We start from the raw sequence: 13,471 nt of genomic DNA, 5'->3' as shown, positions 1-13,471 counted from the left end.
GTATTCTTGGGGAACTGGTTCCAAGATACACCTTCTCCCTCAATATACCCTGATCTGCTTATCCTTAAGTCCCTTATATAAAATGGCAAAGTATTTTCAAATAACCTAAGTATAGCTTCCTAGATACTTTAAATCATCTCTATGTTACTTACAATACCAGATGCAATGTAAATGCCATATAAATAGTTATATTTTCCTTTGTTGCTTAGGAAGTGATGACAAGAAAAAAAAGTCTATACATGTTCAGTACGGACAAAATTTTTTTTTTCCGAGTATTTTGGATGCATAGTTGGTAAAATCCTCAGATGTGGAACTCACAGTAACAAAGGACTGACTGTAGTTTGAAAGCTCATTTTAGGAGATTGAGCCAGTCAAGGTAGAAGAAGCATCTCCAGTTAAGAGCCAACACCGAGTAAAGATCTGATGGGGAACTATGTGCATGAGGCTGTGAGCAGTAGCTGAAACCACTACCCCTCTCACATATGAACTCCAGTTATATAAAGCTGCCTGGCCTGGGTAGTGAGAACTGTCATGGAAGGAAGAACTAAGGAATCATCCTTATTTTAAGGCTTGTCATCTTCAATAGTCAAGAACTTCCTAAAGATCTGAATTGGCAAGAATGTGGACTCTCCATAAAACACAAAAATGGCATTACAGAGCAGTAGAGCTTCGCCTCCAGGAAGAACACAGGCCAGCTCTGCCTGTCATCTGACCTGATTATTTTCTTGTCAGTGTACCAATTTAATAACTTAGAGCTCTTTTTTGCACACTTTAGCTTTGACCTTTGGGTTCCATTTGCTTTGGTGAATCTCTTTGCAACAGAATAAGGGCTAAGGGTTATGAGCTAATAGAGGGAAGGAAGCCAGAGATGGCAGCATGTGCCAAAGCCTCAAGGACACATCACACACCATATCAACAGGGCAGGGACAAAACAAAGGGCAACAATGACAAGGCCCAGCCAAGTATGGACCAAAGAGAGGATCAGAAGATACAAAAGAGTAAATCTTTATGTTCCTTTGAATGACCATATGTCACTGTCCCCTATACACATATGAAAGACAGTCATCTGCCAACATTTATTTTTGTGGCATTAAGTAGCATGAATGCATTTATGAAATACCTTATGAGAGAATAAGCACAACTTAAGTGATGGAGTTACAAAACTACATGTACACATAGGGGGATAAAAGAGATATAATTAGTATTAAAACTGATTAATACTCACTTTATATTATGTTTAATTTTCTGTCTGTTCTTATGTTTTAATGTTTTTAATTTACCCTTAAAAAGCCGACATTGTAATCCAAAGTAAATTATTTTTTCTGCCTTTTTGCCCATTTGAAACTAGATTCATCAGCCCATTTCAGGAAGATACTCTACTGTGTGACTTAAAATATTCATTACTTTAAAGTTCATTGCATTTCTATTGTCTCTTATGTGGTGATCAAATAAAGCACAGAGCAGGGCAGGTGGGACAGGAACCATTGTGCTGTAGCCCTGTGATGTCACCATGCTCTGGGCATTCTGCTCCTGCCTTCTCTTGTCAGCTCATCTGAGTAGAATGATAGACATGAGGAAATTGTTGCCAATTCCTCTACAGCAAATTTGATGTTAGTGACCTTAAAAATATACGCCCTAAAACTCATAATTATCTAAGGCAGATCATCAAACATGAGAAAATTTGGGTGTGAGAACAATAGTTATTCAAAAGTCTGGCAACTCTCAGTCCTAGTGCATTGGGTTATTTATTTAGAGAAGAAGAGCATATATGAGATTGCAGGAGAAGAAAGTGGTATGGATTAAGTAGTGGGCATGGAAATAAAAGTAGTGAGTGTGCAAAGAAAGAAGCATAGAATATGCTATTGTATAACTAAAAAGCAAATATTGAAGACTAATAGGCACTTCTGTGATGGTTAAGTTGATGTGTCAACATGGATAGGTTATGATATCTAGTTCTTTGGTCAAATTCTCATCTAGATGTTACTGTGAAGATATTTTTTTAAGATGTGATTAATATTTAAATTAGGACTGAGTAAAGCAGATTAATTACCCTCGATATGTGGGTGAACTTCATCTATAGTTGAAGGCCTTAAGAAAAAAGTGGTACCTGGAATAGGAGGGAATTCTGCCTCCAAGACTGCCTTTGGATTCAATACTGCAACATTAACTCCTGCTGAAATTTCCAGCTTGCTGAGATATCCTGCAAATTTCAAGCCCCAATAATCACATGAGCCAATTCCTCAAGTCAATCTCTTTCTCCATCACTCATGAACAGTGTGTAGTAACTACCAGTGTCAATTATAAATCAGACACCAATTGCTTATCTCCATTACTATCTGTTTAAGAGAGCATATAAACCCTATTTCCATTTTTTTTCTTTTTTTGGTACCAGGGATTATATCCTCAGACATTTTTTATAGTTTTTATTTTGAGACAGGGTCTCGCTAAGTTGCTTAGGCCTTGCTAAGTTGCTGAGGCTGGCTTTGAACTTGCAATCCTCCTGCCTCAAACTTCTGAGCCTGTGGGATAATAGGCATGAAGCCACCACACCTAGCCCTATTTCCATTTTTAAAATGTAATAAAAATCTTATTTGCAATAAACTACAATGCCTTTTTAGTCATTATGAATCCAAACACCGTTATCTAAATTATCTAAATTCTCAGGTTGACAAATTATTTGTCAACCTATGCATTGATTAAAAATTGAAAACTTAGAATGGTCCCCTTCATATGTTTATTTTAAAGAAAAAAGATTAAAAAGAAAACAACAGGGTGTAATAATTATGAGAGGAAACACTACTTTAGATAAATGGTCAGGGAAGGTATTAAGATCTGAGGAATGAGAAAGAATTCTATGTTAGATAGTCTGAGAGAAGGACATTCCAGGAGAAGGAAAATGCAAAGGCCCCAGTCAGAATCAGTACTGAGCTGCTTAAGGAACAGAAAGGAGGCCAAAGTTGACTGGAGTATACTAAGCCAGAAGAAAGGAGATCATGGCAGGGGTCAAACATAGATAAAATCAGCTAATATCAAGCCCTTGAAGAATTTTTGCCAGATTTGCAAGGGAACCTCTGTAATGCCTTAAACAGGCTGTGATGTGATTTATGTTTCTAAGAGGCCATTGTGGATGCTGTGGGGAAAATAGAATGACTTATAAGAATGATGTTTTGAGCTCAGGAAGAGTTACAGTTAACTGAGCACAATACATAAGTGCTCTTTCATTTTCTAAGTTCATTACCTTTCTAGGCCTTAATTGGTAGTGAATATTAGGCATCATTTTTCCTATACTCATTATGCCTTTTCACCATGAGTCAAAGTCCTAATGGTATTTTATTACTGTTGTTGCAATTTTTTTTTCCTGTTCTTTTTGTTTGTTTCTCTTCTTCAGGGAAATAGGTTATGTCTATCAGGGGTCTCTTTCATCTTGTTTCCATGTCTATTATTTTCTTTTTGTTTGTTTGTTTTTTAGAGTAATGTTGTCTTTCCTCTTGTCCTGTTTTTTACCTCTTTTCCTACTGGATAGAGCTTACAAACAAAAACTAAACAAAGAAACCATGAAACTCAATAAAACAATCAATTATTTAGACTTAATAGACATATATAGAATATTCCATCTCAGCAGCACATGGACCCTTCTTCAAAATAGACCATATGTTATGTCACAAAGCAAGTCTTAGCAAATACAAAAAAAAAAAATAGAGATACTACCCTACATTCTATCTGTCCACAATGGAATGAAATTAGAAATCAATAATAAAATAAAAAATAGAAGCTACTCCAACACCTGGAGACTAAATAATAAGCTATTGAATGATGCATAGATAACAGAAGACATCAGGGAGAAGATAAAAAAATTCTTAGAGGTAAATCAGAACTCAGATACAACTTATCAAAAATCTCTGGGACACTAGGAAGCAGTGCTAAGAGGAAAGTTCACTGCATTAAGCTCATTCATTAAACGAAGAAAAAGTCAGTAAACGACCTGACATTACATCTAAAAAGCCCTAGAAAAAGAAGAACAAATCAACACTGAAGGTAGTAGAAGACAGAAAATAATTAAAATCAGGGCAGAAATCATTGAAATTGAAACAAAAGAAACAATCCAAAAAATTGACAAAACAAAAAGCTAGTTTTATGAAAAAATAAATAAAATTGACAAACCCTTAACCACCCTAAGGAAAAGAAGGAGAAAGAAAACTCACATTACTAAAATTCATGATGAAAAAGAAAATATCATGACAGACACTATTGAAATACAGAAGACAATTAGGAACTATTTTGAAAATTTATACTCATTTACATTTAAAGTGTTTCATTTGTAAAGCACTTTGCTTTCCTAAATTTGTAGCTTTAAGAGTGGCTTTCTTTCTATGCTGAAGAGTCTTCCTTTTCCCTTGCTTACTGGGCTATGCATACCCACCTTTTTAATTTTTCCTCCTTGTATTACATTATCTATTTCTTGGTATTAAATTTATTAATTTTTTTTTGGTACAGAAATGGTCATTTCATTGTTCTTAAATTTACAGTGAGCATTTGGAAATACCTTTATTCTTCTGCCATGGTTCTTTGTTCATGGTTTTCCCATTCTTTTTCACTTTGATTTTATAGAATTTTTCTATGGATTCTGTGTTGGTACATTTTCAATTTATTTTTAAAATTTATTATTGCTTATCTTAGGGTAAGCAATATTTTTTACTGAATATTTTTTACTGAATCAAAAGTCTGAAGGGAAGGACTGGGAAAACACATACAGCAGACAAGAAGGAAACCTTGGTGTGTCAGGATGTGGGTCATGGTGTACTAGAAGTCTCTTTCTTTCTCTTCGGCTGGCAGAAAATGGGTAGCCACAAGTGTGCTCTTCAAAGATCCTTCTCTGTTCTATAGCACAGTTGCAAAATGGTCTCTAAGTATCTCCAACCATTTATGTACCCATCTCTGCCACTCTGGTATGGGAAATGGGGGAAGTCTTTATAGCCAGCCAACTGTGACCTTTTTATTCTGGACAAGTAGTTTCTATTTTTTTTTTTCTTTCAGAATGAGTGTTATTCTCTAAAGAACTCTGTGCTCTGATCTTCCTGAGAACCACAATCTTGAGCACTTTTTTATTAAAAAAAAATTCATAGATTTTTTTTTTTTAGAGCAGATTTGGGTTCACAAAAAAATAATGAATTGAAAATTCAGAGTTCTCATCTATCTCATGTCCACTCCCACCTCCACAATTTTCTCTATTTTGGGCCTATTGTGTTTTGGTGGTGCATTTGTTTTAATTGATTAGCCAATATTGATATATGATTGTCTATTAAAATCAGTACTTTCCATTAAGGCTCACTGTGTTGTACATTCTGTGGGTTTCGACAAATATATAATGAAGTATCTACCATTATAATATCAAACAGGATAATTTCACTACCCTAAAAAATGCCCTCTATTCTCTGTATTCCTTACTCCTTCTAGCCCCTTTTTCCATGTCCCTGGAAACCACTGATCTCTTTACTGTCTACATAGTTTTTCTTTTCTCAGTTTGTCTCATAAACCTGGAATCATCATATGGTAAAAAACTACACCTTTGTCAATTGGCTTATCACTTAGGAATATGCATTCAAGATTTTTCCATGTCTTTTTTTATGGCTTGATAATTCATTTCTTTTTTATTGCTGCACAAGAACTAGTTTTTATAATATGGATAAACTACATTTTAAAAAATGTTTTCTAGTATTGAAGGTCATCTTACTGGCTTCCAAGTTTTGACAATTGTGAATAAAACTACAAACATTCACAGCAGATTTTTCACTTCTTTTGAGTAAATACAAAGGAACACAATAGCTTTGCTTAGTTTTATAAAATTCTCTCAAATCTGTCTTCCAAAGAGGCTGTACCATCTCGCATCCCCACCAGCAACAAGAATCAGTGGTGAAGCCAACTGCATCCCTTTCCTGGCCTGCTGCAGTGTCTCCTAACTGGCCTCTTAGCTCTTTCTTCTGACATAGTTCAGTCTCATGTTCCCTCCACAGCCAGAAGGATTTTAATTTTTTCCTTTTTTGGGTACTGGGGATTGAATCCAAGGGCACCTAACCACTGAGCCACATACCCAGCCCTTTTTATTTTTATTTTGAGACAGGGTCTTGCTAAGTTGCTTGAGGTCTTACTAAATTGTTAAGACTGGATTTGACCCTGAACTTCTCTTGCCTCAGCTTCCCAAGTTGCTGAAATTACAGGTGTGTGCCACCACATCAAAGGTTTAAGATAGATCATGTCAATGTCTACTTCTAAAGCCCTACATACGTCAAGTAAAGTCTCCAATTTCATCTAGTAACAAGTTCCCCGTTGGTCATTTTCTTCCATCAACCCTGACCTCCTTGCTGTAGGCAAAGCAGCCAAGTTTGCTTCTGTTTCTGGGTCTTTGCACTCTCTTTTCTTTCTGCTCAAGATTCTGGTAAAAGTTATTTCCTCACTGGATTTGGGTGGAGAGGGCTTTGCTGGTCATGTATCAACCCACCATGGTAAGCACCTTAATTCCATCTCTTTGTCCTGCCGTCAGCACTTTCAATACTTGATGTCACACCACAAGTGTCCTGGTTTGTTCATTCATTTAGTGATCACAGTCTGTGGACTGGACTATAAAGACCTTGGGAGCAGAGAGCTGGTCTGTTTTTGTGCACTGTTATATTGTCCACATTCAAAATAGTGCAAGGCACAGAGCACACAATGGTTATATTCCCATCAAATAACTAGAAAATATCTAGAAATATTTATCCTCAGCTATGATAGGTGATTACCCTTTGGGGAGTGGCGTGAGAATGGAAATGGTAGAAGTTTTAGTCTGGAGTCTTGTGTCATTTGATTTACAAGAAGCAGTAAAGGGAGAAATTTATGTTGTCATCTTTCTCAGTGCTGCTAGGTTAATTTCCCCTTGAATAGTAACTGTATAATCTTTAAAAAAAAAAACAAGTTGTAGAGGGAGATACATATAGGTTGATGCTCATTGATTTACGGTAGGGTAAACATCAACTCATTGTAAGTTGAAAATATTCTAAGTTGGAAATGCATTTAATCTACCAAATATTCTAACTTAGCCAGAGTATCAGTTTTTCACTCTTGTGAGTATATGACTGACTGGGAGTTGCAGCTTATTGCTGCTGCCCAGGCTTCATGTACTGCACATCATTAGCCAAGGAGAAGATCAAAATTCAAGATTAGAAGCATAGAGTCTACTGAATGCTTATTTGCTTCCCATACATTTTATGTGGAAAAGAATTTTTTTACAATATTTTTCATTAAGGAATTTTAAAATAATTGCATTATTTTTCTGCTGCTAGCCAAGGAATCCAGTATTTCTGTCAAATAATTTTATGCTCATTTATCAAATAGAGTATGCTAAGAAATGCCTAATGAACATATTAGTAAGTGGTAGCAGACTCAAGATCATTATTCCAGTTTGGAGATTAAAAAAAAAAAAAGGTTGAAAGATGGATAACATCTAAATTGAAACAAGTTTTAAAAAATAAATTGATACACTTAATGGCACTCATTTCTCCCCTCCATCTTTCTCTTATTTTGTGTTCTCTCTTTCTCTGGCACCTGTCTTATACTCTGTCTTACTATTTCTTAGCATCACACGGGCCTTTGAAGTGTCCTTTGATCAAGCTGCACAGGGCAGGAAAGAGAACTAGAATGCAATGTGGACATTTTATAGACAGAATTATCATCTGCAATTTTCCTGTACAATTGTTTAAGATGAGTTGAAATATCGGGATGTTTACATAAGATGATGTCCCTGAAATATCTAAGACTATTTTGTCTTCATTTTATCTCTGGGATTTATGTAAGTAAGTTGATAAAATGGGACCTCAAATGTTATAATTAATTTTGCTTTTCAAATATCCAACAGTTTGATTGCTCTTCATTCTATTGTTAGAAGGCAGAGTGAGCATAATTCTTTACCCTTAGGAAATGGAGACTGTGTTTAAGAAAACACGAAAACAAAATCATTGATGGATTTTCCTAGGAATTCTTATAGTGCATGATATAGAAAGAAATGATAAAAAGTGTATACATAAAATGTATCAGTGTTGATCTCTGAAAAAAATGCTGTCTCTATTTTTCTCAATCCCATTGGAGTCAATAAAGCACAATTGAGAGGTTCCTAGAGCAGGCTGTGTATTGAAGGGGGACCAGAGCACTGTGAAAACTGGCTCCACATCTGATCAGTGATCAACTGATCCTTAGGAGCTATTTATATTCCAAAATTTTTCTTGAAATCAGATGACATATCTCCCAAAGGGCTTATATTTTGAACTAGAAAGCTTGCAGGGAAAGGGAAGTAAAGGAGGAGGCGGCCACGGAAGGAGAGGTCATGGGATTTTGACTCTTACAATTCTGTGTCAGTGAAAATATTTCTGTCCACAGTGGACTCTTGGAAAATAGTTACACCCAAGCAGCCACACAGTTATTCCAGGCAATTAGTGTCCACAATTTTACATATTATTAAGTTTCAAGTGCTAGATATGATTAGGAGAAAGTGGCTCCTCTAGTTCGAAATTTTCTTTTTTGTTCATACTATTCATATAAAGGATACATTTAAATAAGCTAATTCAGTTCCATTTGATGGGCCCAGGGTAGAGCATATTTCTTCCAAATACTTCACAATTAATATTTTAAAGTTGTTATCAGGTGAATAAGCTACTACATACCCTCTCCTACCTTTTAATAAGTTTCATAAAAGGCTAAAACATTGTGTTTTAATTGGAAGTTCTCAACTCCTTGGATGATAGGGTTAGGCCAGCTGGTTTTGGTTGTCCTACTGTACCCGTCTACTTCTCAGGCCCTTACTTTATAGTACTCACACAGAAGCAGGTGGCCACCACAGCCTCCATGTGCATTTTCCATCAACCTGCCTAGTCTTAGAAGTAGCTGCATTCTGACCACTCTTTGTGATGCTGAAATGCAAACAGTAGTACCCAGGACCTCTTCAAAGAAAGACCTAAGAAGGAAGCTCAGTTAGACTTAGGGGAGCCTGGCTTAAAGACCTTTAAATAGGGAATTCCAGGGTCCCAGTGTACAAAATATGATAGAGGAGCACCTTGAACAGGGCAGGAAATTTCAAGATCCTGTTAACTGGAAAGGGGAGAAGGACATCGGTTTTAGGTTGCTGGTTTTGGAGCCCTATCTACCCCTGGGAGGAATGCACCAAAACAGGGCCATTGTTGGGCATCCTGAGTGGGGTTGTGCAGTTCAGGGAAGCAGCACTACTGGCCCAGGGTTAAGGCTGAAACTGAACTTGTGTACTGCAAGCAGCCTCCTTGTGGAGCCTCTCCAACATAGCTAGGGGAATTGAAAGGTTTGTCTGTCTGCAGTATGAAAGATTTTTTGCAAAAGCGGTTCCCTCACAGGGGAATCCATTGTTATTTCTTTATTAACATATCTGTGTTCTGAGGTGTCTGGACCCTATCTTCCAACTCTGTACCCAAAAAGAGGAAAAAAAAAAAAAAACCTACGATAATACCAACCTTTCAACCAGGCTTCAGAATGATCTGAGGACAGATACAGATAATGACCCCAGCTAACTTTATTGCTTATACTATGAAGCAGGAAAGGAGACAAATTTTCACTCATTTAATCTCATAAGCACCATGAGGAAGATGTAAATATTAATTATCATTACATCTATTTTACTGATAAGTAATTCGAGGTTCAGCCTCTTAAATGACCTGCTCACAGGAGAAGCCATATTGGATTTTGAGCTGATGTCTGTGGTTTTGGAGTCTGGATCTGTAACTGAGGTGTTCTGCACCTCAAATGCATGTTTTTCCTACAAAGTATCCAGGCTACCTTCATGTTCAGTTAATAATGATACCAACAATTATTATTCTCTGTCTCATCTCTGCCTGGAAATTCAGAGTTATAAATAATTAATTTTTAAAAATCATAGTGGAGGGGCTGAGGTTTTGGCTCAGTGGTAGAGCTCTTGCCTAGCATGCATGAGGCAATGGGTTCAATCCCCAGCACCACATAAAAAAAAAAAAAATCAAATAAATTGTATAAAAAATCATAGTGAAGTTTTGTTCAATAGGGAATTTTGGATGAGGGAAGTTTAGATTTATTTCCAAAGCTGATATTTCAATCATTTTCTCACAGAGAAATATATCTGGTGGCAAAATTTCAGGGTACTTTGAAGTACAATAAATTTAATGTATGAAAGAGAGAATACATTTGAAATGCCATGTCTTTTATCAGTAATGTACTTTCTGAATGTGAAGCACATTTAAATATACTCTACCAGGCCACCATCAAAGCATGTTTATTTATTATTTATTCCCTTTCTTGTTTCAAAAACAGTTTAAGATGGCAGACTTATAAATTTATTTTAATAACTCTATTTTTTAAAGAAGTTTCTTTCCTTTTTCTGTCATTTGATAAATCTGATCAATGTTTTCTCTGGTTTTGTTTTAGTTTTTTTTTTTTTTTTTTTTTTTTTTAATGTGGATTACCATTGCATAAGAGAGACTGTGGAGACTGCACACAAACCTGTAAGAGGTGACTGTACCGCAGAACAAAGGTCAGGACCAGCCATCCCTGTCCCCAAAACTTGCTGTGAGGCACAGCTAATCTCCAATATAGTAGCCCTTGTTCAATATCCCTATTCATGATAGAATTTTTTGCAGGGTAAGGAAGACATTTCAGCCCAATATCATCTTTTACACCATTTGGGGAAATACTGAACTACACTCTTGATAACGCATTAAATTTGTAACCATCAAAGTTCTAATGTTCTCTCTGTATCTCTCCTTTGTAGCCTCATTGTGACATCTTTTAGAAGAGTATTCTCCAAGTGTGGTCCCTGGGACCTTGTTAGAAATGGAAATTCAAGGGCATCAATGAAGATCTACTGAATCAGAAATTCTGGGAGTGGAGCCCAGCACACTATTTTTATCAAGCCTTCCAGGTGATTCTAATAACACTAACATTTGAGAACAGCCCTATTTCTCCATTCACATCTTGACAATTAATAAAATCTCTCTGCTCAGAAATTATGATTTAATTCTCTTGTATGATGTGAACATAGCGGCACTACTTATTTGCATGTGTTCATTATTTTACTGTGAGTGAGGACAGTTTTGGTGAATGACATGGGAAGAGACATGTGGAAGAATCCCTGTGAAGGCATCTTCATTGAAGAATCTTTTATATTGATCTTGACAAATGGGAATTATCTGCATGACACTTGATTTCAAAATACAAAAGTCAATTTCTCAACTGTGCAGGTGTGAAAAATGAGTGCCAGAAAGCAGTAGAATATCTTCTGAAGGCAGAAACATGAGGGAAGATAAGGAATATCTTTCTTTTTAGGCCCATGAGGCCAAACTAGTGGAGATGATAATGGCAAGGAGTTAACAGTAGCTAAAAAGAATACTAAAATAAGTATCAGTGTATATGGAGAATCTTTCATAAATATTTATTGAATAAATGAATAAAAGTATAAAAATAGGCAGAATCTCCAGTTTTACATATTTTTAAAATATTAAGATATTTGCAATAGTTAGGTATTATTCTAGTAGCTAGGTATTTATTCCAGATGAGGAATAATGCCACTTTTGTTTGTTTCTTTTGATGCAACTGTAAAATATGTTAATATTTTGCATCAGATTCTGCTTCATGTCTGAAAAGATGACATCAAAAAATAATTTTTAAAAATATTCCTGTTACCCTATGATCCTATGTGTATATATATATATATATATATATATATATATATATTCACCAATTCAAGTTATATATGACTATATATGACACACCATTACCTGAAGGATAAGAAGAGTCCTACTCTTGCTTTTGGTTTTCAAAATCTAGGTCTCATCAAAAGAGGAAAGGCCCAGGCAAAGAAAATGTCAGACAATGAATCAGTCAAAGCAAAGTTTCCAACCTAGTGATCATCCAGAGATTCCCTAGGTTAATGAAAAGAGGTCAGAAAGGGAAGCAGGAGAAATTGAAGAGGGGACACTGAATCCTGTCTGACCTCCAAACCAAGAAAACCATTAGGAGGGCAATAACACATCCAAATAAATTTCCAGGAAGGGAGCTGAGAGCCCTATCCCACTCCTAGGTGGACCTGTAGGACAGCAGGATGCCAGTGAAAAACTGACTGGTGGTCTAGACAGAGGCTGGAGACAGCCTCACACATGGGGCTGACTCAGATGAGACTGATGGGGAGATAAGAGAAAAGATGGAGGGCTGGCAGAGGTAGCACATATCTTGGAACCAGGTTTGCTGATGGAATGTAGAAAAGAATGAGGAAATTCTCTTTCACCTAATGAGAAACAAACCTTAGGTATCTGATTTCCAGTACTTGATATTTGCTCAAGTACCATTGGTGTTATTTGGCTGTGCCATGGGGTCAATGTGGTTTGTGGGCTACCTTGGAAATCTAATCAACTTCTTACCTTGTTTTATGAAAAAATAAATTATGAATTCTAAGTGGCTATTTTAGAAACCAAACATTTGTGTACTGATTTATTATTAGGATAAACTGACTCCCTGGAGCAATTAGAAATTAAGAACATGGGTTTGAAGGGTTTGGAACAAGGCAGGCCTACATGGCCAGAAGAATGCTCTCAATGACAAATGACACCAAACCTAAGTCAAAGTGGCTTAACAGAGAAATTATGTTATTTTAAAAAACCTAAAGGTAGATTGACTTCAGTAAGGGAATTTTAAAATCAGCAGTCCAACAACATTTTCAAGGACTCAGGTTTCCTTCATCTTTCTATATCATCAAGCTTAATATTAGGTTTGGCTTTATGCTTTTAGCAAGATGGCTATATCAATTTCAAGCATCATACTCTCACAACAGCCTTTTCTATGGAGAATAAACCTTCTGGCAATGACCCTATCAGTCTTTCCTGGAGACAATTCCAATTGTCTAAAATTGTATCACATGTGAATGTCTAAACTCACTGGCTGGGAAACTCGAGACTGATAACTGGTTTAAATCAATTAGTATTCACCCATCCTGAGTCTGGTGCTGAGGTTGGACTCTCAAAAGAAGATAGATTTTTTTTCATTTTTTTAAATGAGTAGGTTTTGTTGACAATGGAGAAAACAAAAATGAATGTTGGGCATGTTGCATTTGAATTTGAACTTGTCTTGGACATTTAATAATCATATGATCCTAAGCAAGTTACTTACTTTCTTTATGCCTTGCATTTATTAACTTTACAGTGGAAAAATATGAGTATCTCATTCATGGACTTTTTTTGAGAATTACATGCAGTAATATTGGCAAATTGCATAATATGTTGCCTTAGATATAACTATCAAACAATTTTCATTGTTAATGTCACCATAGAAAAGAATAGTATTTAAAATAACATTTTTCAAACCCAGAAAACATTCATTTATATTTTACTGACTCAAAAATATCACAATAGTGAGATCTTATTTAATATAAGGATTTTTTTTGTCCTTAATGAGAACT

The 13,471-nt window shown here is 35.9% G+C and overlaps 1 protein-coding gene across 5 annotated transcripts in view; it reads right to left on the bottom strand.

Annotated features, from left to right (window-relative positions):
- The window catches only part of Pde1a (phosphodiesterase 1A), a 385,391-nt gene that overhangs the window by 221,531 nt on the left and 150,389 nt on the right, over positions 1-13,471 (bottom strand). The window lies entirely within an intron of this gene.

Source organism: Callospermophilus lateralis, chromosome 9 (genome assembly GCF_048772815.1).
Source record: "Callospermophilus lateralis isolate mCalLat2 chromosome 9, mCalLat2.hap1, whole genome shotgun sequence".
Taxonomy (NCBI): Eukaryota; Metazoa; Chordata; class Mammalia; order Rodentia; family Sciuridae; genus Callospermophilus; species Callospermophilus lateralis.
Note: the sequence above shows the minus strand (reverse complement) of the source record. Positions and strands in the feature narration are given on the sequence as shown.